The sequence below is a fragment of the Loxodonta africana genome, chromosome 8 (assembly GCF_030014295.1).
Source record: "Loxodonta africana isolate mLoxAfr1 chromosome 8, mLoxAfr1.hap2, whole genome shotgun sequence".
NCBI classification, from domain to species: Eukaryota; Metazoa; Chordata; class Mammalia; order Proboscidea; family Elephantidae; genus Loxodonta; species Loxodonta africana.
The window spans coordinates 98,782,850-98,807,280 of record NC_087349.1 but is presented as its reverse complement, the minus strand read 5'-3'; the positions used below and the strand labels follow the sequence as shown (position 1 = coordinate 98,807,280).

Below are 24,431 nucleotides of genomic sequence, written 5' to 3'. Positions count from 1 at the left end.
CACACCTCCAGGCCTTTGCTCACGCTGTTCATTTGGCGCACTCATCCTTTCCCCACCTATCATCTTAGCATATTCATACTCGTGTGAATCCAAAGGTCACCTCCTCAATGAAGCTTCTTCCTCTATATGTTTCCGTAGCACATTGTAGTCATTTTGACAATATGGCAATGATTATCAGGTAGGGAAGGGCCTGTGTCTCCACACCTAATCCCAGGGCTTGGAACACTACCTGATACTCATGCTTCATTAAACCAGCATTTCCTGAGAGCCTACTGTGTGGGAGACATTCTGTCAGACTCCCAGGATATAGCACCGAACAGGTCAACACGGCAGTGTCCTCATGGAGCTTCCAAGACTATTTAATAAATGAGATAACAATTAGTTTTGATAGCGCTGTGACAAAGATGAACTGAATGATGTACATGGCATATGGGAGGGTCTGCTGTATGTAGGTGGTCAAGGAGGGCCTACCTGAGGTGCAATTCAGGCAGAAGGACCAGGAAGAGGCCACACAGAGAGCCAGGTAAGTGAACTCTAGGCAGAGAAAAGAAGACGTGCCAAGTCCCCGAGGAAGGAACAAGCTTGTTTTGTTCCAGGAAAGTAAAAAGGCCAGTGTGACCAGAGCTGAAGGTGAAGCTCACCTACAAGGGGTGAGAGTAAAATGAGCTGAAGTCAGTTAGGCAGAGAGGAGTTAGGTATAGCTGGGTCCTACAGTTGGTGAGGAGTCCCTGGGTGGTACAAACGATTAAGCACCTGGCTATTAGCTGAAAGGTTGGCAGTTTGAACCCATCCAATGGCACCTCAGAAAAAATGCCTGGAAATCTGCTTTTGAAGGGTCACAGCCATGGAAACCCTCTAGAGTACAGTTCTATTCTGACACACATAGGGTCACCATAAGTTGGAATAAGCTCAGTGACAACTGGTTTGGTTTTTGGCTTTGCGGTTGATGAGGAACTTTTGTTTAATTCCATTAGCAATGGGTTCCCATTCAAAGCATTTAACTAGGGAAAGAACATAATCTCATTTCACTGTTTAGGAGGTCACCCTGGAAATAGACTAGTGTGAGATATTTTAGGGAGATAGTAGTGCCATTTACTGAGATGAGGAGGGTGGGGTTTTAGACATGCCTTGTTTGAAAGTAGAAGAATTAAGTAGGCAGTTAGATACATAAATTTGCAGCTCATGGGAAATGTCTAGCTCAGGGATTTAATTTGGGAGCTATCAGTATATATAGAGCCCTGGTGGCACAGTGGTTAAGATCTTGCCTGCTAACCAAAAGGTCAGAAGTTCGACCTTTCCACCAGCTGCTCCTTGGAAACCCTATTGAGCAGTTCTACTCTGTCCCATAAGGTCGCTATGGGTCAGAATTGACATGATGGCAATGTTGTTGCTTTTTTTTTTTTTTTAAATCAGCATATACACTGTAATTACAGCTATGGAATGGGAAGAGATCACTTTGGAAGGAGCAGAAAAGGGCTCAGGCCAAGTTCTGAGGCACCCCAGTTTGGAAATGAGGTGTTGTTAGCTGCTCTCAGTTGGCCCCTGACTCATGGTGATCCCACACACAATAGAATCCAATCATGTGATGCATAGGGTCTCACTGGCTGATTTTTGGAAGTAGATCACCATGCCTTTCTTGGAATCTGTATTAGCCTGGAAGCTCTGTTGAAACCTATTCAGCATCATGTTGTTGTTATTGTTGTTAGGTGCCATGGAGTCAGTTCTGACTCATAGCTACCCTATGTATAACAGAACAAAAGGTTGCTGGGCCCTGCACCATACTCACAATTGTCATTACATTTGAGCCCATTGTTGCAGCCACTGTGTCAATCCATGTCATTGAGGGTCTGTCTTTTTTTTTCCATGGCCCTCTACTTTACCAAGCATGATGTCCTTTTCCAGAAATTGGTCCCTCTTAACAACATGTTCAAAGGAAGTGAGAAGTCTCGCCTTCCTTGCTTCTAAGGAGGATTCTGGCTGTGCTTCCTCCAAGACAGATTTGTTTGCTCTTCTAGCAGTCCATGACATATTCAATATTCTTCACCAACACCATAATTCAAGTGCATAGAAGAATAATTCAGCATCATAACCAACAAACCAACCCATAGCCATCGAGTCAATTCCGACTCATAGCAACCGAATAGGACAGAGTAGAACTTCCCCACAGGGTTTCCAAGGAGTGTCTGGTGAATTTGAACTGCTGACCTTTTGGTTAGCAGCTGTAACTTTTAACCATTTCAACATTAGCATCATAGCTACATGAAAACCTTCTTTGGTAGGTGAGTGGTGGCTGTGCTTGAGGTACATTGGCCAGGAATCAAACCTGGGTCTCCCTCGTGGAAAGCAAGAATTCTACCATTTAACCACTGTTGCCCCCTTGGAGGCAAGATGGAGGAGGGAAAACCAGCAAAAGAGCCTGAGAAGGGGTGGCCATTAAGGTGGGAAAATGTGATGTGAAGGAAAACAAAAGGAGAGTATTTCAGAAGGAGGAGCAAACTGTCCACAATGGGTAATGCTGCTGGAAGAGCGAGTGAGGAAGGACGGAAAAGTGTCCATCAAGTAAAAGGCTGTTGGTGACCTTGTTAAAAGCAGCCTCAGTGGTGTAGTGGAACCAGAAGCCAGACTGGAATAAATAATGGAAGGGGATGGAGGTGAGCAAGAAGAGATGATTGGCGTTGGCCTGTAAGAAAAATTTCATTGTGAAGGGAAGCAGTGAAACCACTTTCTTCCCATCTCTGCAAAGCATAGAAGACATAATTTTTTTTTTTTTAACAAACTGTAATATTTCTTTCTCAAGCCCACTCAAAACATAGGAAGAACTGACTGACCAAATAGCAATATTTATGTAAATGCTGTCAGTGTGGGAGAAACATTCTATTTATTACACTACTTTTGGGGTTATTTCTGTACTAAAAACACAGCTAGATTAATAATTGCTGATGTTTGTGAGCAATTAAAATATATTATTATATTCAAGATTCATAGCAACCCTATGAGGCAGGTACTCTGACTAGCCCTTTTTAAAGGCAAGGGGTCCAAGTCTTAGAGAATTAAGAGACTGGCCCAGGCTACAGAGCTAGTGAGCAGTGGAAGCAGGCTCGGAATCCCAAAGTTTAAGCTCAGAATCTGTCTTCCTAGTCTTTGCAACACAAGAGTTGGAGATAAGAAAGAAAATAATAATGGCATAGAATATAAACTAGACTCAATCACCTCCATGTGAAGAAAAATAGTCTTTCTCCATTCTCCAATAATTTTGGTAACAAGATGAATGTTTTTGTTGAATAACCTTAGGCAGTAATTTAAATAATTCTTCTGGTAGCTGAAAAAAAATTAATGGAGGCCTTAGGTATGTTTTTTTTTTTTAGATGGAAGTGGGAAAGGGACTTAGGAAATGCCGTAAATCTCTCACTAAATCAGAAATATTTAAGACTTAATGTTCTAAATAAGGTCTTTGACAATATGCCCAAGACATTCATAAAAGAAGTGTCTCCGTAAAAGTAGTCTATTCTGGGTTAGGGAATCATAGTACATCATTTATTTACTGGATTTATGAAAATATGCTCATAGTAACAGCAACTAAAACAATCAAACCAGACTCTTTGCCATCGAGCCGATTCTGGTTCATAGCAACCCTGTAGGACAGAGTAAAACTGCCTCATGGGGTTTCCAAGGAGCGGCTGGTGGCTTTGAACTGCCAACCTTTTGGTTAGTAGCTGAGCTCTTAACCATTGCACCACTAGGGTTCCTAGGAATATATATATATATATTTTTTAATGGAGCTTCCCCAAACATTTGACAAACCAGAGCTTGTATCTCATCAGTGCTTAAGGCTAGGTACCGCTGGAAAAGTTGAGTCTCATCCTTTGCACAAAGGTCACCAAAAGTGTCCACATCAAGAGAAGTCTAAGAAATGTGGTCTGTGATCCCTGCATGGCATGGATGCCCTTCAAGGCAAAATCCACTTGGCTCTCTTTCCAAGAGCTGCTCCTACCCATTCAGAAAGCAAAGCGATGTGACTCAGCTTTCTGAAATGTGTCAGGCAGAGAGCCTCACAGTCATCTACACATTCAGTCATTTGCAAATAACTGAATTTTTGCAAAGCACACAGAATTGCAAAAGAAACAGTTCAAGCTCTTTGAAGACTTTCATAATACAAAATGAAATTTATTTGCCAAGCGTCATCGAAGCATTAGCCACCAAAACATGTGGTTGGGGTAGAACAGAGACGTGACATAAGCAAGAAAGACTTCAGGGCAAACTTGTGACATAAATCGCCATCTTTATTTTTGCAATTTTTAAGAGAACTACGTGCTCATTCTTCAAACCGCAAAGAAAAAAAACGTAAAAGAAGCATACGTGATTCACTCCCAGAGAGCATTGCTAGTACTGAGTATACATTTATACAGTTGAGATGACAATATACATACAAATTTTTCTCTTTTTTTTATTCAATGATATGTTGTGTTTCATACCATGTTATGTAATTTCCAAAACCCTTAAAAATTCTTCATATATACACATCATCTTAATGACTGTTTAATATTCCATTGCATGGATCAACTGTAACTTACTTAAGCATTCTCCTCTTGTTTACTATTTGGGTTACACGCAACCTTTGATGGTTGTAGTTAATAAGATGTGAAAAAAAATGTATATATATATTTTTTTCCACAGTGGTAATTCAATGGTAGAACTCTGACGTTCAATGAGGCAGACCCGGGTCCAGCTCTCCAACAAGCCAATCCCCAATTAATCATGGGGATGACACAGGACCTGGCAGCCAGTTGGGGACTGACTCGACATTAGCTAACAAGACAATAACAACAAGGTAATAAGATTAAAAAAAAAAAAATTTTTTTTTTTTTTAATAAGATAAGCTGAGGTAAGCACTTTTGTGCAAATGATCTTTGCCATCATGTTCTATTACTTCCTAAGTTTACATTTCCAGGAGTAAGTGAAACTGCTGGTTAAAGGGCATGAACAATTTTAGAGCTCTTGCCAAATCAGAAAGATTGCACCAATTTCTCCTTCTTCAAGGAATATATATATATATGTCTGCCTCAATGAACTTTTACTCAAGCAGCAGTCATGATTTTACAAATACCTATTTATTAATTTGATGGGTCAAATGGTATCTCCTTGTTATTTGAATTCTCTGAGTTCTTTATTTGAGCCCTGTTAGGGTTTTTTTGGTTTTTTAATGTTCATAAGCCACATATATCTCCCTTTTATGAATAACCTGTTAATATCCCTTGCTCGTGTGCATTTTGGAGTTTTAGGGTTGTTAATGATGGGTTTGAGTTCATTGTATATCAAGGATATTAGCCCATTATCTTATATGTAGCGAACATTTCCAACTACCTCACTCACTAGGGGTTTGCCTTTCGATTGTGCCTCCGCTTTTGGTCAGAAGGATGGACAGAAGCAAAGGCATAATAGATGCATCAACCTGTCTGGTGCCTTTGGGGAGGAGAAGTGGTACAGATAGGTCACCATAGTTGGAGATGAGGCTGAAAGTGGGTTGTTAATGTCTGTGTATATAGTTTGGGTTTCTGTTAGTATTCAGTGATGAACTATTGAAGGCTTACAGAATTAAAAAAAAAAAAAAAGGTAGTGACATTATCAAATCCATATCTTAGAGGTCTAGCGGTAGGAAGGAGAATGGACTAGAAGTGGGAAGATACCCCAAATCTACTCCTAGACTGTTGAAAGAGCCTCCTCACTGGTCTCCTGGGTGTCAATTTACATGACTTTATTTCTAGTTAACTTTGAAGTTTTAAATTCAAACTAAGATATGTAATGGAGTAGAGTAGACATTTCTTCCCCAGAGACAGAAATAGAATAGGTAAAGATGAGTGAAGATATCAATAAATCAGAAGTGTTTGTGGGGCTGAAGTTAAAAGAGTACATCCCCTTCTTTTCAAATAGATGTGTGTTTGGTAAGTCTATTTGGCCCAAGCCTGGAAAACATAGAAAAATAGTAAGAGATAAAACCATAAAAGAGAGGTGGGCCTGAGAGTGGCAGGCACTGAATGTTAGACAGAGCTTGGAATTATTTGTAGACTTTGGGTAATCTGTACAGCTTTAGACATGAATAAATAGCTTATTGGTTACATTATCCTTGGAACATGCCCTATCAATAAAAATGAGAGCAAATAGAAGCAGAGAGACCAATTATTTTTGGTACAATATTTCTGTAGGGCAATTTGGTGATATGCAGGAACATATATAACTGTCTTTTGATCCAGTGATTTCACTCCTAGGAATTTATTAAAGAAATATGAAGAAAAGTGCTAAAAGATGGATGTGCAAAAATGTTCATTAGATTATTATTTGTAATAGATGGAAAAAAATTAAACTAAATATCTAAAATTTTATAAAATGGAATCCTATGAAGTCATTAAGTGTCCTGATATAGATTTGTATTTACTAACCTTAAAATGGTTTCATAACGTATTTAAATAAAAGCAGAAGGTCTCAAAGCAATATATATAGTGTTCCTCCACCTTCACTTCTATACATATATATCATCTCACCCCCGTAGCACCTGTAGAACTGTCATCACAGGGGTAGTTTCTAAAACAACACCGTATTTAAAGACAGTTTCACCATAATGTTGTTGTTGGGTACCATCAGGTCAATTTCGACTCATAGCAGCCCCATGTGACAGAGTAGACCGGACCCGCAGGGTTTTCTAGGCTGTAATCTCAGGTGGAGCCCTGGTGGCAAAGTGGTTAAGCCCTTAGCTGCAAATTTGTGGCAGTCTGCTTCCATAAAGATTTATAGCCTTGGAAGGCCTAAGGGGCAGTTCTACTCTGTCCTATAGGGTCCCTATGAGTTGGAATCAACTTGACAGCAATGGGTGATCTTTATGGGAGCAGACCTACAAGCCTTTCTCTCTGGCAAGAGAGAAAAGCTTGTAGATCTGCTCCCATAAAGATCTTTCGGTTAGCAGCAGAGCCCTTAACTAAATGATCCGATTTCTCTCTTCTTCCCATAAGGAAGAACAGGGAAGGGGCCAGGGCTTGACGATGCACAGTGTGGTGCAAAGTGGCACTCAGTGTGTATATGCTTGATGTTAACTTAGTGCAGGTCCCACCTTCTATGACTGGACTCCCTGCTTCTATTCTTGCTAGTTTCTATCCACAGAATACGGTAACCTACTTAATTCTGTTGTACTTCTATGACAAAGGTACTTTTCTACAAATCCAATTAATTATCTGAGAGTCCTCAAGCTTAAGTCTTCAACAGAGCCTGTAAGACTGGCTTTAGAGGTATGCCATGGATTTATGTTGCAAGAGAAGGATCTCCGGATTGAGAAATCTGTTTTTCAATCCTAATCTGTCTCTTCATAGCTGTGTGAACTTGTCCAAATCACTTAATCTCTTTGACTCGCTGTTTTGTGTTTAAAATAGAGGTAATAAAATATCTTTCTTTTGGTTGCTATGGAATTGAACCCAATAAAGATTCTTTCTTTACCTAATTTCTTGCCTATCCAGATTAGGAAATTCAGAAAGGAATATCTGTATCTAGAGTAGATTCTTTTTTTTACCTAGGTTAAAAAGAAACAAACCCACAATTCACTGCCTAAAATGCTACATTTTTTCCCCATTGTAATTAGTCTCTTTGGGATAAACCTACAGAACCTTTTTTCCCAAGTATTACAAAGATTTTCTATTCTCATAAATGCATATGAAAATTAAAGAGGCTCTCACCTCAATTATGAGTATCTAAGATAACATAATTATTTTATTCATGTAAACTACCTCTATTTTATATTCAAATCCGAAGTGTATTCTACAGAAAAGAAGGTGAACTTCCTCTATGTTCATCTAAAATGTTGCTCATTGAAACAAAAATTCTATTTAAGATATTTGCTTTCAGGCAAATAAGCAGGGAATACTACTTGCCTTTTACCCTAAATGCTAGGCTCATTAGGGGAACAAATTCACACTCTTGAAACTGAGTAGTTACTGTATTTGCTCATAAATGTTATTTTGTTAGGATGAATTTTAACATTGTTTCTCCAAATTTCATCCAACTATATGGCAAAACTTTTTTTTTTCTTTTTCTACAAAATTTAAGGGCCATTTCAAGTCCAAAGTCTTAAAATTGGCAATTCATCGTAAAATTGCTACAGTGCCTTTAACTTTTTTTTTTTTTTTTACATTTAATATTCTCTCTCTTTCCTTTGGAAGGTAGAATTTGGATGCAAACAATGCAGGGTACTGACAAAGAGTTGTAAAAATTGAGACATTGGTTTTAAAAGAAAATTTATATCGTGGTGAATCATTGAAAGTTCAAAGTAACTTTTCATCAACTTTAGACCTAAATCCAAACACAGATCAATGTGTGTAGAGTTAAAATGAGCTAACTTCTCCAGGTGCAGACATCTGCGAAGAAACCAAGCCAGTAGGTGAGCTCCGGTGTGCTGACCCCTAAGGGGAGTTTAACCTTTCACTCTGTGAAGGACAAAATGTATTCATTTTAACTGTATATTTCTATGAGTTTCAACAAATGGATACACTCATGGAATCATCACCACAATCAAGAAACGGGCCGTTTACCCAAGAGAAATGAAAACCTAAGTTCACACACAAACTACATGAGTGTTTGTGGCAGTTTTATTTGTAATAGCCCAGTGCTGCAAACAGCCCAAATGTCCAACCACAGTTGAATACATAAATGAATAAATTATGATATATCCATACAGTGCAATACATTTTTGCAATGATTTTATTCGTGTTTTTCCCCTCCTTGGAGTTTTAAATTGCGAAACATATTAAAGTCTTCCGTGCACGTTCCTAAAATGGAATCACTTTACTCCTGAGGATACCCTCTATGGAGCCCTAGGGTTTTCTGTACCAATTCGGCCTGCTTCCTTCTGTCATTGTTCAATTGCTTTTCACTGCCTTCTGCTTTCAGTAAAAAGGAATGAGCTACTGATATATACAACATGAATGAATCTAAAAAATATCACAATAAATGAAAAAAAGGCAATATGTAACAGAATATATACCCTATGATTTTGTTTATTGACTAGGGCTGGTTTAGTTAGGAGTGGGTTGGACTGGCTGCAAACAGGCACAAGAGGACTTTTTACAGTGAAGCGAAACATTTTTAACCCCAAACCTATGGAGAATCTGGTGCTTAGAATAGAAGCAACTTACTTTCACAGAGAACAAGGAGCTGATAACAGATGATTATGGAGGATAGAAAACAGAGTAAAGTAGAAAAATAGTGGCCCAAGCAACCAAAGTATGGAAGCCTAATTAATCCCAAGGGTGGCAGCAGAGGAAATTTTGAAGAAACTGAGCAAAGCTTCAAGCCTCAGAAAGCTGATTGGAGGGACGTGAGCCCAGGGACCTGTGCCTGACCTATTTGATATCAAGTTTGTAATATGCAAATTCCTCCCACTTGGCATATGATCTTTAAACAGCTGTGTGTGCTGGCCTTCTTTGGGTCCTGCAGGAGAACATATTGCAGTGAACACGGAAGGGAAAGAGCTTCTTTGAGTGGTCTTTGACAGGAAAATTCTCCAAGTCTCTGATTCCAATAATTGGTAAGACATCAAGTTTTTTCTCAGAGCAGAAAACAAGCAGGGCACATTTTCCTTATTTTTCTTGGGACTTTTCATGACAAAATACAGTGTAACATTTTTCACTTCTGCCCTGCTGGGAGCCCTCTCTACAACTCTAGAGAGTATGTAGTGCTGGTGTGGTAAACAGCATGCCTAAATGGAAATAAGACCTTTTAGCAGAATATTGCATGTCCACCCTTGAGAGGACAGTTCTGACCTGGGTTGTAGGGAGAGAAACTGGAGCAAAGACAATGAAAAACAATAGGCCTGGTGACACGAGCTGAGTATGAAAGAAAACAAGAGTAAAAGTTCAAAGCCAGATGACAGTAGGGATAAACACCAAATTCAGGGGACCTAGAGATGAAAGCGAAACCCTGGTGGCATAGTGGTTAACAGCTACGATTGCTAACCAAAAAAGTCAGCTGTTCAAATCCACCAGGCGCTACTTGGAAACTACAGTGCAGTTCTACTCTGTCCTATAGGGTTGTTATAAGTCGGAATTGACTCAATGGCAGTGGGTTTGGTTTTTTGGTTAGAGATGAGAGTGAAATGAGATATGGTTACTAGAATTCAGAAATGGGCAAGTAAACTAAAAAAAAAAAACATGAAGCAAAGCCAGAATATAATTGCAATCGAGGAGAATTATCAATAGATGCTAAAGCCACTGGGTAGATTGTTCTGGAATAAGATATGTGCACAATCTAAAATATCCATAGATTTCTTACTAATTATAAAGGAAAATGTACCTTGCAATGGTGGTCACAGCCTTACCAAGCTAAGCAACACCAATAGCGGGATACACTGTGAGAGTGTGATGCAGTATGAAAGATCCCGTATCATCCTGAGGTGTTCTGGACAAAAACGCTTAACATGAAGCTCATCAAGACTCTAGATACAACTCCCAGATTACAGGAAATACAAAGAACAGAGGAACAAGTAAAATGACCATGAGGAAAGAATCAGACAAATCCAGAATATGAAACATTCTATAAGAGCACTTGCCTGGTCCCCTCAAGTGATTAATAAGAGTAATTAGTAATACACATCTAGATAGAAGCAAAGGGACATTTCACCTCTTAGTAGTGTAGACCATAGATAAAGTCAATGAACACTTTAAAACCTGGATGAATTTCATAATGGCTGAAAGCACCCACACATATACCATCTGTGGTCACAGGTATAAATACTAGGGGATATAAACTGATTATCTAGAATCACTAGACTATTGAAGAAGACCTTCAGTACCAGAAATAAGAACCAAGGCTGAAAAAGAGAAAAAATGGACACCAAATGTAGGAAGATTCTAGGAATAGAAAATAATAAGAAGAAGGAAAGAAAACCTTTAATTTAAACACTCGGAATAAATTTAAGAAGATGTTATATCCTTAAAGTAGGAATGGGTTTCTTGAAAAAAGGAATAAAAAATACTGAAGACATGATTATTGATATTAAAAGAGTTCAATTAAATTGCCAGAAGACAAAATCAAGAACATCTTGTAGAAGAGTACACAGCATAAAAGAAAGGAAATAAATATAAAAGGGAAGGTAGGATATTTGGAAACTTGATACAGAAAGTCCAATATAAATTTAAATAGAACTTCTAGAAAGAGAGAATTAAAAAATGGAATAAAAATAAAGAAAATACAGAAAACCATTTCCCCAAGCTGAAGAGAGACAAGTCTCTAGATTGAAAGGACCTATGTAGCACCAAACGGGAACCATGCCCATTTCTATCCTTATAACAGCTCAGAATGCCAGGGATAAAGAGACGATTCTAAATGTTTCTAGAAATAAACACACACACACACACACACACACACAAAGGCACATACACAAAAAACAAACCACACACACAGAGAGAAGATTACTTTAGCCTTAGACTCCTTTTCAGCTTGAGGATAGAAGCAATGTTTTCATAGTTCCCCGGGAAAACTTTTTGAAATTTAAAATTCCATAAATAGATCAGCTATCAATCAAATATTGCTACAAAACAAAGATATTTTCCTACAGGCAGTGCCTCAGACATGTTTACTTCCCAATCATACTTTCTGGAAAAAAAAAAAGAAAAGAACTACTTAAGTACTTCAGGGAGAAAAAAGTATTAGAAAGTAGAAGACATGGTATCCAAGAAACAGTGGAAGTAAGCAGAGGGCAGTGAAAAGCGATCTACAATGACAGTGGGAAGCAGGCCAAATTGGTACAGAAAATTCTAGGGCTCCATAGAAGGGGTCCTCAGGAGTAAAGTGGCTCCATTTTTAAGAACGTACATGCAAGCCTTCAATATGTTTGGCAATTCAAAACTCCAAGAAGGGGGAAAAACACACAAAAAAATCATGGTCCCTCTATGAAGTAAATTGAAATATACCAAAATTTGTGACAACTGAAAGAATGTCAGAAAGAGAATCTGTCTGATCTTGGATCTGATGAATTCTTCTTCAAGGCTGACAGGCTTAGTAACAGAATTATATTCTTTCTCTTCAGGTCCAATAATACTATTTGGCTCTGCTGTAAATAGTATTACTTAAGTATAATAATGTAAATTCTGATTGTTTCTTAATTTTTTAAATCAAATTGTACATAAAATATAAAAACTACTAGTTGCTATTGAATCAGCTCTGACTTATAGTGACTCCATGTGTGTCAGAGTAGAACTGTGCTCCACAGGGTTTTCAATGGCTAATTTTTTGAAAAGTAGATTGCCAAACCTTTCTTCCAAGGTGCTTCTGGGTAGACATGAACCTCCAACCTTTCAGTTAGCAGCTAAGCATGTTAACTGCACCACCTAGTGACTCTGATAAAATATAAATGCACTTTAATAATAATGTTAGGGCAGAAGGTAGCAGAGTATAAATGTAATAAACATTTACAATATAAAAATAATATTAAGTTGGGAATATATAGTGTCTTAATCACACAAGTCTACCCTTCCTTTAACCCCAAATCTCATAAAATGATAGAAAAGATATAACCACATTAGAAAAAACAAGTAAGTGTCGTTAGTGGATCAGTAGTTTTGAGAATGGAAAGAGAACAGATTGGATCAAATGTACAGAAAATTAAAACAGAAGGGCACCACAGCTCCAAACACAAGCAGGAAATCACTATGACTGAGGTAGGAGTGATTTGGCTCAAGGGAGCTCCGAATTCAGTGTAAACACACGTAAAGGCAGGATGGTGTCCAAGGGAACTCATCAGTGATCAATAGCAGAATTACTCTCACCTCTTGTGAGTGTGCCACCACCTTGCGCACCATCACTCTGTGCTCACCAGCTCACAGCCCTCAGGTTGGATCCAGATAGAGCAGCGTATGTGGGCAATAGGGTTCAAGAGGAAGGGCTCCAGGTATCTGCTAATCTCTTGGAGGGAGGGGAGATAAACTACCGGCATCTCCACCTGGCAGCTCATCTCCCTCTTCCCCAGGCTCATCAGTTGCAACCTACAGAAAATGGAAAGAACATTGAAAGTCAGGTGAAGAGAGGATCACATATGATGCACAGTTAAACACACAACCAAGGTGACACGGGACTTCAATCAAGTAACTGTCATCTAAGGAAATAAAGTTAATAGGACAAACAAAAGAAGAATTTGAAAGAATCATTATTAACATCCTCATAAGGATAAGAGAGGATATCATATCCATAACACAACAAGTGAAGTCTAAGGCCAAGCTCCCCAGGAAACAGACGGAGATTGAGGTTTGCAGATAGAAGGTTTTCTGTGAGTGCCCTGGAGATGCACACCTGAGAAGGGGGGAAGGAGGCAGAACTGGGCGGAGGAAAAAGTTGAGCTTCAGTGCAATCACAGCAAAGGTCTCAGCTGACCGCGTGCGGTGTTCTATAGCTGAGATAGCCCTTCAGAGTTGTCCTGAATTGGGCAAGAGGGGCAGTTTCAGGAAAGGTACCCAGGCATGAGCCATCAACAGGCAATATTGCCAGCAGTCTGGGGGGAAGGAGGGGTAGTCAGGCAATTGATCTCCTGAGTCATAAAGGGGGATCTGGGTGTTGCATACAACACTTACTACTGGTGATTATGTAAAGTGCCAATTAGAAAATACAGCAATTTAAATTACGATAATTTTTTTTTTCAAGCTAAATAAATGGGAACAATGGACAAGGCTGAAGACTGAGTTAGTGAGCTGAAATACAGAGCCTGGGGACTGATTCTCCCAGAAAAGACTCAAAGAGATAGGAAAAAAAAAAACAAAAAACAAGAAAAATGTTCAGCGACATGAACAATAATATCAGAAGGTAACAGAAGTCCATAAATAAATAAAATCTGATTACATAATCAATGAAATAAAAGAAGAATTAGGAAAAGGGGTGAAGTAAGCAAAAGGTCTTAAAATCCTTCGCAGAAGTGAGTTTGAAAGTGCTAACTCAAGAAATAACGGTAAAAACCATTAGAATCATGGTATTAATCACCGAAAGGGTTAAAAACAGAAATGATTATGTGTGTCGGCCTCTAAGGAATAGAACTGTTTTTTTTTTCTTTCAACCTGCAGAATGGGCATGAAAGAACATGATACTTTTCTCACAGTGCTTAACACATAGTAAATGCCCAATAAACAAAACCATTATTAAGAGTAATCACACTTGTAATGGTTATAAATCTGATCCATGACAGTTAAGGTAGAAGTGTCAATATTCTTTACTTTGTTTTTAAAAATAAAAAAGAAATATGTTTCTAATTTAAAGAGATAAGATAATATGAAATGATTCAATGTTGATATTCTCATACTTCAGCCAACCTGACTTTTAAAAGGTTCCTCCAATTGTATGATTTCTACAGACCTTCCTTCAAGCTGTTCTTTTCTGTCTGGGGCCCAACTTTGCCCCAGCCTACTCCTTTTTCCCCCTCTTTGTCCTGGTTAGCATCACCTCTCTCACCTTTCAGGTCAGTCTCAACTCAAGCAGAACTTCCCCAAGAGACTCTTCCTACCTTATAGGTGATGTTAGCATTCCCTGCCTCCACATGGTTCTGCACACTTCTGTCTGTGTATATAACACTCCTCAGGTGTTACTGTATTTATTTAAAATTTGCCTTCCTAACTTGAATGTAAGTGCCAGGAGGGGGCGCCCTGTTTCCCTTGCTCATCATTGTGACACCTTTTCCTTTTGTAATAAGTCACATACAGGGTAGTCGGTGCACACCGAATTAATGAATGGTTGAGTGAATGAATGCCCCTGTGAAGCAGACCTCCTTGTCATTCTGCCTGTCCCAGGGCTGACCTTGGTGCCTCTGGATTGCAGGTGTCTCTGCCTGTTTCCCAAACCTCGTTCTCTCTGGTGTAGTGGTTTCGTAGAGCTGACTGAGGCCACTCTTTGCCCCTAGGACTGTTTGAAGACTGGAGGCAAGCCAACATGGTCCTGATTCAAAGAGAAGGGAAGATAATAGATTTTTCAAGCTAGACATCAAGGAACTTGATGCTGATTTTGCACAGAATTCTGAAACAAATCACTAAATGCATTATTAAACGCACAGGGCCCATTTGGAGTCCAATAAGTGTTTTTTTTTTTTTTTTAATGAATTAGAAATGAACATTTGTGAGCACTTAGAAAGGAAAGAGTTGATCAGCAGAAGTCATCATTGATTGAAAATATACCTGACCATTTTTGCAGTTTGGGGATTCTTGGTGACATTTTGACAACATACCACTCCCTCCTTCCTCCAGCCTTATACACACAAGGAAGGATAAAGCTATGGCAATCACAGTCATTGTCGTTAGGAAGCTATCAAGTTGCCTCTGACTCATAGCAACCTTATGTACAGTATAACAAACAGAACAAGATGCTGCCTGGTCGTCTGCCATCACAGAATCAAGGTATGAAAAATTGGGAAACTCCCTCGAACACCCCTCCATCTACCAATAACACATAGCTCTTTTATAAAAGCGCAGTTGGGGAATGCGGTTGAGACTTGAGGCTTAAGTGAATTTTATTCTCCAGCCAACCATCCCTATCCTACTCTTTTTCTCCTACTTAGTCTGAATCTCAGCTGGGTGGGACTTCAGAGGAGATTCTGAGCTGACTTCCCTAACCACTAGAGACAAACGACGCTGGCTGGCCCAGCTACACTGAGCGTCCAGGTCCTGCCCATGTGGGCGTACTGGAAGCACACTTGGATTCTTATCTTTACCATAAAATGCTCTTCCTCTCTATTGAAACTTGACCTAATGATTGAGTTTGCCAGGCTCCAATCAGGAGCTGAAAAGGGACAGTAGTACTAGCTTTTTCTCTCTCCTATGGATGGAAACTCATATGTGGAAAGAAGGCGTAACTGTTTCCTCTTTTTTGGAATCTGCTAAAGTAATTTGTTGATTAGAAGACTGTTGTAGAAAATCACAACAGCTAATATTTATTGAGTGCTTCTATGTGCCAGGCCCTGTTCTAAGGACTTCACATGTATTAACTCATTTAATCCTCACTCAGACCTACCAGGATGATGTAGTGTTTATAAACACCTTGTATAGGGTAATCCAGGGAGTAAATGGTAATGCTGGGATTTATGCCAACAACCAAATTCAGACATAGAGCCCTTGTACATGGCAACACCACACTGCCCACTCTACTCTGCCCACCGCAGACTACCAGATGAGCCCAGGGTGGAGGTGGATTTCTCTAAAGTAGCTGACAACACCTCTGAGGTGCCTTTATGAATACAATGGAAAAATGAGCTTGGTCAATAGTGCACTAAAGAAAGTCATTAATAACTGAATGAAGCAGTGTACTGCAAGAATGCTGATCCCACTATGGTGAAGGGAGATCTCAAGTGGGTGTCCTCAGAGACCCCAGTGTTTTTACATAATCTGAGAGAGACACTGGACATCTGAATCCAATCCAAAGAGACTTGGAGAAGCTGGACTAGAGGCTTTGGTCTCAAAGACTAACTCCATAAGCATGGGTTTGGCCTCGCAGTAATGAATAAGAAAGAATTTCCAGTCTTCCCCTTATACTTGGATCAACACTAAGATGTATTTGGGGGAAAAAATTTGACAAGACCTCGGGCTGAATTGTGTTTGTTAGTGGTTAATTGGCTAATTAATCTATATGACAGCTAATTTTATTTTGTTTTTTTTTTATGAAAAAGGCAGAGACAGGCATTCCTCAGGATAGCTAAGATGAGGGAGATTTGGTACTATCTTTAAGGAGGAGGAGGTGGAGTAACTGGGGATGTGTAACTCTTAGAAGAGAATGTTTAGGTAGAATGTGAGGGCTATCTTCAAGGATCTCAAAGGTCATCTCGTGGAGGAAGGATGTGACTTACTCCATGTGGACTTCAGAGAGTAGAGCTCGGTCGAAGGTTACAGGGAGGTGATTGCACTTTAATTGCAGTGCAAAGATAGGACATAGAGTTGCTTATCTCTTCGGGACAGATATGACAGGTATCATTGCTGAGTGCTCGCCATGTCTCACTAAGACCTTTTCTGCCTTAGCTGGAAAGTCGTGGATCAAATTCACACTTATAACTAACTACAACTGTCTCACAGTTTTATTACCGGACCTCCAGGTCTCGATGGCCCTGACACTTAGGCAGGAGTCAGGCGAAAGTGAAAGAAGAAAAACTTTATTTGGTTGGCCAAGCAAAGGAGCTCCCTGGGACCTGCGTCGTCAAGATGGCCCTTTGATTGGCAGGCACAAGGGTTTACATACTGGGAGGAAACAGACTAGGAGCGGCCTCTTCTTCAGGGCGTCATAGGGTTGGCGCAATCACACTGGGAGGAGAAATGGTGGGTTAGCTCCGCCCAGCCGCCATCCGGTGGTTTCCCACCTCAGCTTCATTAGTCAAGGCTATATTTACCGACTGCTTATTAAAAATCATCTCATTTAACAGTTGTCTTGTTGGCTGTTGTTACTACATCACTGACATTTTACAGATGAGGAAAAAGAGAAGTTACTTTCCAAGAGTCACCATGCTTTAAATCACTGACTTGTAACCATATAGACCCAGGTTTTCTTGCTATTAATACTGCCTCCCAGGGTTTGTGCATTTAATAAGGGGTTCATCACTACCTGGAGACTATATACGTATATATAGGAGACAGGGTTGGTGATTTGCTTCCAAAAGGACACAGCCTTGAAACCCTATGAAGCAATTCTAGCCTGCACACATAGGGTCATCATGAATCAGAATCAACAGGAACTATCAAAAACATATAAGATATTAACTCAATACATTTAAAAAATTATTTCAACATGCAATCAATATAAAAATTATTGGCCAGCTGTTTTACACTTGATTTTTTCACACTAAGTCCTGTGTGCGGTTTACCCTTAAAGAGCATCTCAGAACTAGCCACGTTTCAAGTGCCCCACAGTCACATGTAGTTCCTGGCTTCTAGTAGACAGCCAGCACAGGGTTAACTATTAAATTTCTTGGGGGACAGAGGCTGATTCTTAAAGGGGAGCGCTCTCCATCTTAGATTCTGAAACCTTCCTAGGGGCAACTTGTTCCCTTGTCAGTCAGAAAGGAGAGCAAAGCAACTGCCTTCGCCTTTTCTGGGAAAGCCAATGTAGGTATTTCTGAATTCTGTGAGGACAGGTGTTTCTTTCAGTCTTCCAACAACTGTCATTTCCCTCCTGCCAGCTATGCTGGGAGTTAAGGTCCTTGATTTAGCTTTGAACATGACTGAAGTAGGTTGCATGAATTAAATAATGTATCTTAAATACCACATTGGGGTAGAAAGCCTGGATTTTATGCAGTTATGCAAAACTAGGGAGCCCCTGGCTTAATTGATTAGAACTAAATCTTTAGTTTCAAGTACAGAGTCGGTATGGATGGGTGACTGGGGAGAGGGAGGAAGGAAATGTTCTGTTTGTTCTGTTGTTTTTTGCCACGCTCTCCAAGGGTAGAGACATGGCGTGCAATAAGACACAGCAGTCCCTTTTAAAGTAGCTTTGAAACGGCCCAGCAAAGTTCCCCCTTAAATCCCCAAAACCAGTTGCCAAAAATGAAAACAGATTAAAAGATGCCGCGCGTACTGGGCCTCCCGGAGGTGGCGCTTTGAAGGTGACGGAGTTAATTAGTGCCTGCAAAAGTCGGTGTGTGAGCTCATCTGAGAATCATGCTCTGCACACGTATTATTTATAGCAGATCTGAGCCACGCACGGTGTTTGACATTTTCCTCTTTTTAAGTAAGGGGACTTCTAAAAGTCGTGGGCACCACCCCAGGAAAAGTGCAGAGGGCAAGCACCAGAGCGCGGGCAGGTGCCAGTGCCGGCGGCGGTGGCGGCGGCAACTCCGCAGCGTCCGCTCGGGAAGAGAGTTCGTAGCTGATGTCCGGATGCCTTGCAGATGCAAAATGTGTCTCTGGCCACCAGGAGGAAGGAAGAGGAAGTGAGAGCAGCGGCAGCCGGCGGCACAGCAGCCGGCCGACCCGGAGTGTAAGTGCGTGTGCTCGAGCGAGCGAGAGCGGGCGAGAATGGGCACGGGATAGAGACAGAGCCACCCACACACCGCGGCCCCGAGCTGGGCGTCAGAGTCTCCGGCCCCCCTTCGCGGGTCGCCAGGGCTCTCGTCGTTGGAAGCCCTCGCCGCCGCCACAGCTGTCCTGAGACCCCGGGCAGGTTCGTAAAGTTTCCTGGGCTGGCGCGGAGCACCGACTCGTTGACCTCAGAGCAGCCGGGGAGGGGGCAGGGGCTAGGGCAGGGAGGAGGCGTCCTACTCCGGGGACTCTGGGCGCCGCCGAGACACTTTTGTTTCCTCTCTGGGGGCGCCGCGGCTCGGGCGGGGGTGGCCGCCACGCACCGCGGGGTGAGGGCTGCGGGAGAGCCGGATCGCTCCGCAATTGGGGAAGTCTGGGCAGCTGAGGGCGGCTGGTGTGGGAGCGGGCACGGAGGGAGAGGGCTCCGGAGGTGGAGCGCCCGGGATGGAGCGCAGGGCCCGGGGCCCAAGAATCCGCGGAGACGTTTCGAGCAGGGCAGGCTAGAGGGGGGCGCCGGAGGGTTGCGCTACTGGCGCAGGGGTGTCGGGGCCAGGGGGCTTGGAGTAAAGATTCCTGGGACTGGAGACCCGGGAGACTGCTGGAGGTGGGGCTGGAGGCTCGGACTCTTGGTTTTTCTCCGGCGCTCACAGGTGGGAGGGAATCCCCCGGCGAGCGCGCCCCTGGGAGGGGGCGGTGTTGGGTTAGAGGGAATGGAGGGGCGGAGGGGGCTGTTAAGGCAGTTGCGAGCCCTAGGGCGATTGCTAGTAAATACTTGCCCCGGGGACACTCTGAGGTCTCCACTGGGACCAGAGAAGGCGATGTGGGGGCCTTCGATGAGAAATCCTGGCTTTGGAGAGGGGTCGCACCGGGCGCGCCTTGGGAGACAGGGGGCGGCGGAGCGCTGGGAGCCCTGGAATAGGAGTGGAGAGGGGCGGCCGCGACTGCCTGAGTAGGTTTGAGGAAGAGGAAGAGGAAATACAGAACTCAGTTGGCCTGGGGGTGCGCGCGTGTGTTCGTGGTTGGGAAGTCTGTGTTGTGTTGCGGGCGCGCGCGAGGGCGGCGAGCGTGTGTGTGTGTGTGTGTGTGTGTGTGTATGTGTCTGTGCCTGTGCCTGTACGTGTGTGACCCCGCCGAATGACCATCTCCCGCTTGTGGACGCTTTGAAGTTGGCAGCTCTGGGCAGCGGTTGTTGGTGGCTTGAGCTGCAGTGGCCTGAAGCAGCAGGATTTGGCCCCCTGTGGTGACCCAGCTCTGGGGGGCCTCTGGACAGCTCCTGAGACACAGGAAGCATATGTTGTGATGCCCTGTGCACTGGACCACCGACCTTATCATACTTCTGGTCATGAATTATGTGCTAAGATTTCAGGGAGCTTCAGACAGGGGTTTGTGCCTCTGGAGGCAAAGGCTGTCTGCCCCCAATTTGGAGTGAGATGAGGCTGTGGAAGAATTTTTGATATTTTGTTTTGTTTTACCTTATTTTGTAAAATATAAGTAATGGCATGCATTTATATACCAGATCTTTGAGTGCAACTTTGGGAATCCCTGTCACAGTAGTTTTTAAATTGCAAAGGCAGGCTGGCAGCATCTATGAAGGGCCTTCTCTGGCCAGGGCTTTTCTTAATATCTCACCTCCATACCTACTTCTCAAGGTTGTTTCATGGATTATAGTCTCCCAATTTACAGTTGAGGGGCTGAGGTCCAAAGAAGTAGGAGGCAAGATACCCAGCTGGCAAATAGACATTTTTTGATAGCCGACCTTTTGACTCTCTGCTCTTCATGATGTTTTTCCTATCTCTTGATGGCTCTGGTTAAATGTGCATGTTGCCTTCTTTCCTACTACAATTATTGCTCAATTTCTTTGTTAATCAGATGAACTGGTTGTCCCTTTGGGAGATTGGGAGGGAATGACCTGGAGTGCTGGAACACCCCAGCGGGGGAACTGGGGAACAAGACGCTTGATAGTTCTACAGAGAGGGGCAGGCTGGGAGGCAAGTCCAGGCTGAGTCTAGGTAAACCCAGGACCTGGAACAGTCAGTCACTGGGGTAATGGATGAGTGATACTAATGATGACCATACCCTCCCCACCCCACTGTCATTCCCAGCTCATCTCTCTGCCCTTGTTAATTGCAGACACTCTGACCTTATTTTTTTTTGCTGAGTTCTGTCCCCAGGGCCTTTGCACATGCTGTTGCTTCTGTACGAGGAAATCCCCCCTCCTCCTTTGCTTCCTTCAGGTCTTTGCTTAGTCAACTTATCAGGAGGCCTTTCCTGGCTATCTTATATAGAATGGCAACCAGGCAATTAATTCCTCATCCCCTTACTTTATTTTCCATCTTAGCACTTATTTTCCCCTGACTTACATTTGTTTGTTCATTTGATTGTTTTCTGTTTCCTCCACTAGAATGTAAGCACCATGAGGATAGGGACCTTGTCTTGTTTACAGCTCCAGAACCTAGAGTGACCCCCAGCATGTGGTAGGCACTCAGTAAGTATTTATTGATTGACCGAATGAGAGATATCTATATTAGGAAATAACCATCAGCACCATCAGTGGCAAGTAGATGCCCAGGCACTAGGCTTTGGGTTTTCTCCCTGTCCTCTCCCCCAGGCCCAGCCATGTTTGTTTCTGATCTCTTTTTGCCTGAGTAGATTTCTTCAGAATTTCAGACTGAGGACGGAGAGGTGATTCCTCAGGAGAGTCGAACACAAGTCTCCTTTATAAATAACGTGTGACCACTCCAGATCTGGCATTTTATCACACTCCTTGGAGAAAGACTTTTCAAAGCGTGAGCTGTTTTAGCCAATGAAATAATTGCCTAGGAAGAATTCCTGCTCTATGAACAGAGTGGAGTCAGATCCATCCGCGGTATCACATGCCACAAGCCCAGAAGATGGACGGGAAAGTAGAGATGAGGAGGTGGTGAGGAAGGCAAGGAGAGGAAGGCAGAGAGAAGCTGGGTGGCAGATGCAGGGGAGAAGAGAGGTGAAAAACGCCAAGGAGAAGACCATAGGGAGAAAACAATTGGGGTCTTTTACAAGTGCCCCTAAGTCATAAGCATTTGTCAAATTACAGTATTGAAGATAAGACAGTATCTGAGTGTTTTAAAATTATTTAGTCCCTTGGGGTGTTTGATGTGAGTAGGTGGGGTGGGGTGGAGGAGGCAGGGCTTTGAATGTGGAAAGGATGTGGCTGGGGGTGTGGCATGAGCTCTACTGAGCACACACTTTGCTTACTCCATCATCTTGCCTAACGCTGAAGCTTTAGAGGTGATCCTTCATATGGAGGGAACATTTCCTGTCTAGGTTTAAGACAAAGGAGACCATTAAGGTTTGGAACTGAAGCCTGCAACCACTCCTGAATGCCTGAAGCCCTTAAAGTGGGTAGTTGGGTTTGTAAGACATCTCGTTGAATTTGGAAAAGGTAAATTTTTTTTTTTTTTTAAGGAATTACTAAACCCTCCCCTCTCTGCATCACCAGGCCTGAAGTGTCTGTTGCTAATTACACAACTTTGGTTCTGCTTCCTTCTAGTCAAGTAAAAAAAAAAAAAAAAAACACAACACCTGTTGCTTTCGAGTTGCTTCTGACTCATGGTGACCCCATTATTACAGAGTAGAACTGCTTTGGCTTCTGCTTCATAGGGTTTTCTTGGTTGTAATCTTTAAGGAGGCAGATTGCCAGGCCTTTCTTCTGTGGAGCCACTGAGGGAGTTCAAATCACACAAATTGTATGCGCCACTCGGGGTCTTTTCTGGTCACCTGGGTTAGTGTTTTTCAAACTTAGGGTTGCAACCCATGAGTGGCTCGTGATATCATTTTTGAAGGCCCAGACCAGCAGTTTAAAAATGACACAGAACAGAATAGAATGGAAAATAGAGAGTTTCACAAAACATACGCTGAATCTTAATGTCAAACGTACTGCTTAATGTGGGTTGTGATTAAAAAAAAAAAAGTCTATTTTAATAGCTCTGGGGGCCCCAGGAATCTACATTTTTAACCAACTTGCCAGGAATTCTGATGAAAATGGTACATAGGGCCATACTTTAAAAAATACTTAGCTATTTTTCCCTTTACAAAATGCCATTGGCTTAATCCCCTGAAGAGATTCTATTTCCAAATGTTGAATCAGATGCAGTACAAGTGTCAGCCATTGACTTAACTTTTAAAAATGCTACTGTTTATAGAACCTGACGGTGTGCTGGGCCCTGAGCCTGCCATCTGGGAGGAGCTGGCAACCCAAGTGGTGTGTTTTTCACTTTAGTGATGCGGAGAGGCTATCGGTTCAGCTCTAACAACTCTTTAACCTTGCTTAGAATCACGTTGACCGCATGTACACTTCCCTACCCAAGCTCCAATTTAGAGCCCCTGAGAGTTTTGGAAATTTATCCTGCTCAAATTTCCCTTCTGAATTTTATGCCTAGTGTTCCCAGTAAGCGGAATCCCAGTGGCACAAAAGGTAAAAGAGCTCGGCTGCTAGCCAAAAGATTGGAGGTTCTAGTCTACCCAGAGACACCTTGGAAGTAAGACCTGGCATCTACTTCTGAAAAATCAGCCATTGAAAGCCCTATGCAGCACAGTTGTACTCTGACACACGTGGGGTTGCTATGAGTCAGAATCAACTCAGTGGCAATTGGTTTGCTTCCCCGTATGCATGATTTTAATTACTTTCAGAGGTTTGCAGTGACAGTAACCATCCTTTCCGGTGGCAGCAACACTGCCGTAATGTGCAGTTAGATTAGCATTTTAGCTGACCTGGGCTTGAGCCTGGCTAGCCAAAGAGACAAAGGCAGAACTTCAGCACTATCCAAAACACGGGGATTTCAAAGGCCAACCAGCCATCTGATAGCGAGTGCTCTCATGAAATGCTTGTGGCTAGTGAAAGCCTTCAAATGTGCCTGTTGTGTGTTGTCTACTACCTGTGTCTTTGTTGTTGTTAGTTGCCATTGAGTTGATTTGGAGTAACGGGGACCCCACGAGTTACAGAGCAGAACTGCTCCATAAGGCTTTCTTGGCTGTAATCTTAACAGAAGCAGATCACCAGGACTTTTCTTCTGCAGTACCACTGGGTGGGCTCAAATCACCAACCTTTAGATTAGCAGTCGAGCACAAACCATTTGGCAAGATGTTTTCTAACCTTTCACCAGATAAGAACAGGTGCAGTTTGAGCAGAGTTTTGTCTTTGGCCTAAGGTGAGGTGAACAGCTAAGTATCGGATAGGAGTACATGTGGGAGAGGCAATGCTAGCTCATCAAACAGAATTAACTGCAGCGACAAGTTGGCCTAGTGCTGAGTAGAGAAATTCGTCACATGTATAAATAGAAGGAGATGATGATCCTCAGTCAGTGTTCTAGGCCCCCACAAACGCTGATTTCCAGAATCTAAGCAAGATTATTATTAGAACTGCAATTTTAGGAATTGAGGCTACAGTCTTGA

The 24,431-nt window shown here is 42.2% G+C and overlaps 1 protein-coding gene across 3 annotated transcripts in view; it reads left to right on the top strand.

The window, feature by feature from the left end:
• The first annotated feature begins 18,842 nt into the window (after positions 1-18,842).
• ELMO1 (engulfment and cell motility 1) overlaps positions 18,843-24,431 on the top strand; it is a 644,335-nt gene continuing 638,746 nt past the window's right edge. For 2 of the 3 annotated variants that reach the window (XR_010322758.1, XM_003406936.4), the window contains exon 1: positions 19,030-19,143. The gene's annotated coding sequence lies outside the window, so the exon portion shown is untranslated. Of the gene's footprint in view, positions 18,961-19,029; positions 19,144-24,431 lie in introns of those variants that run through there. The other variant, XM_023544287.2, reaches the window with a different exon arrangement.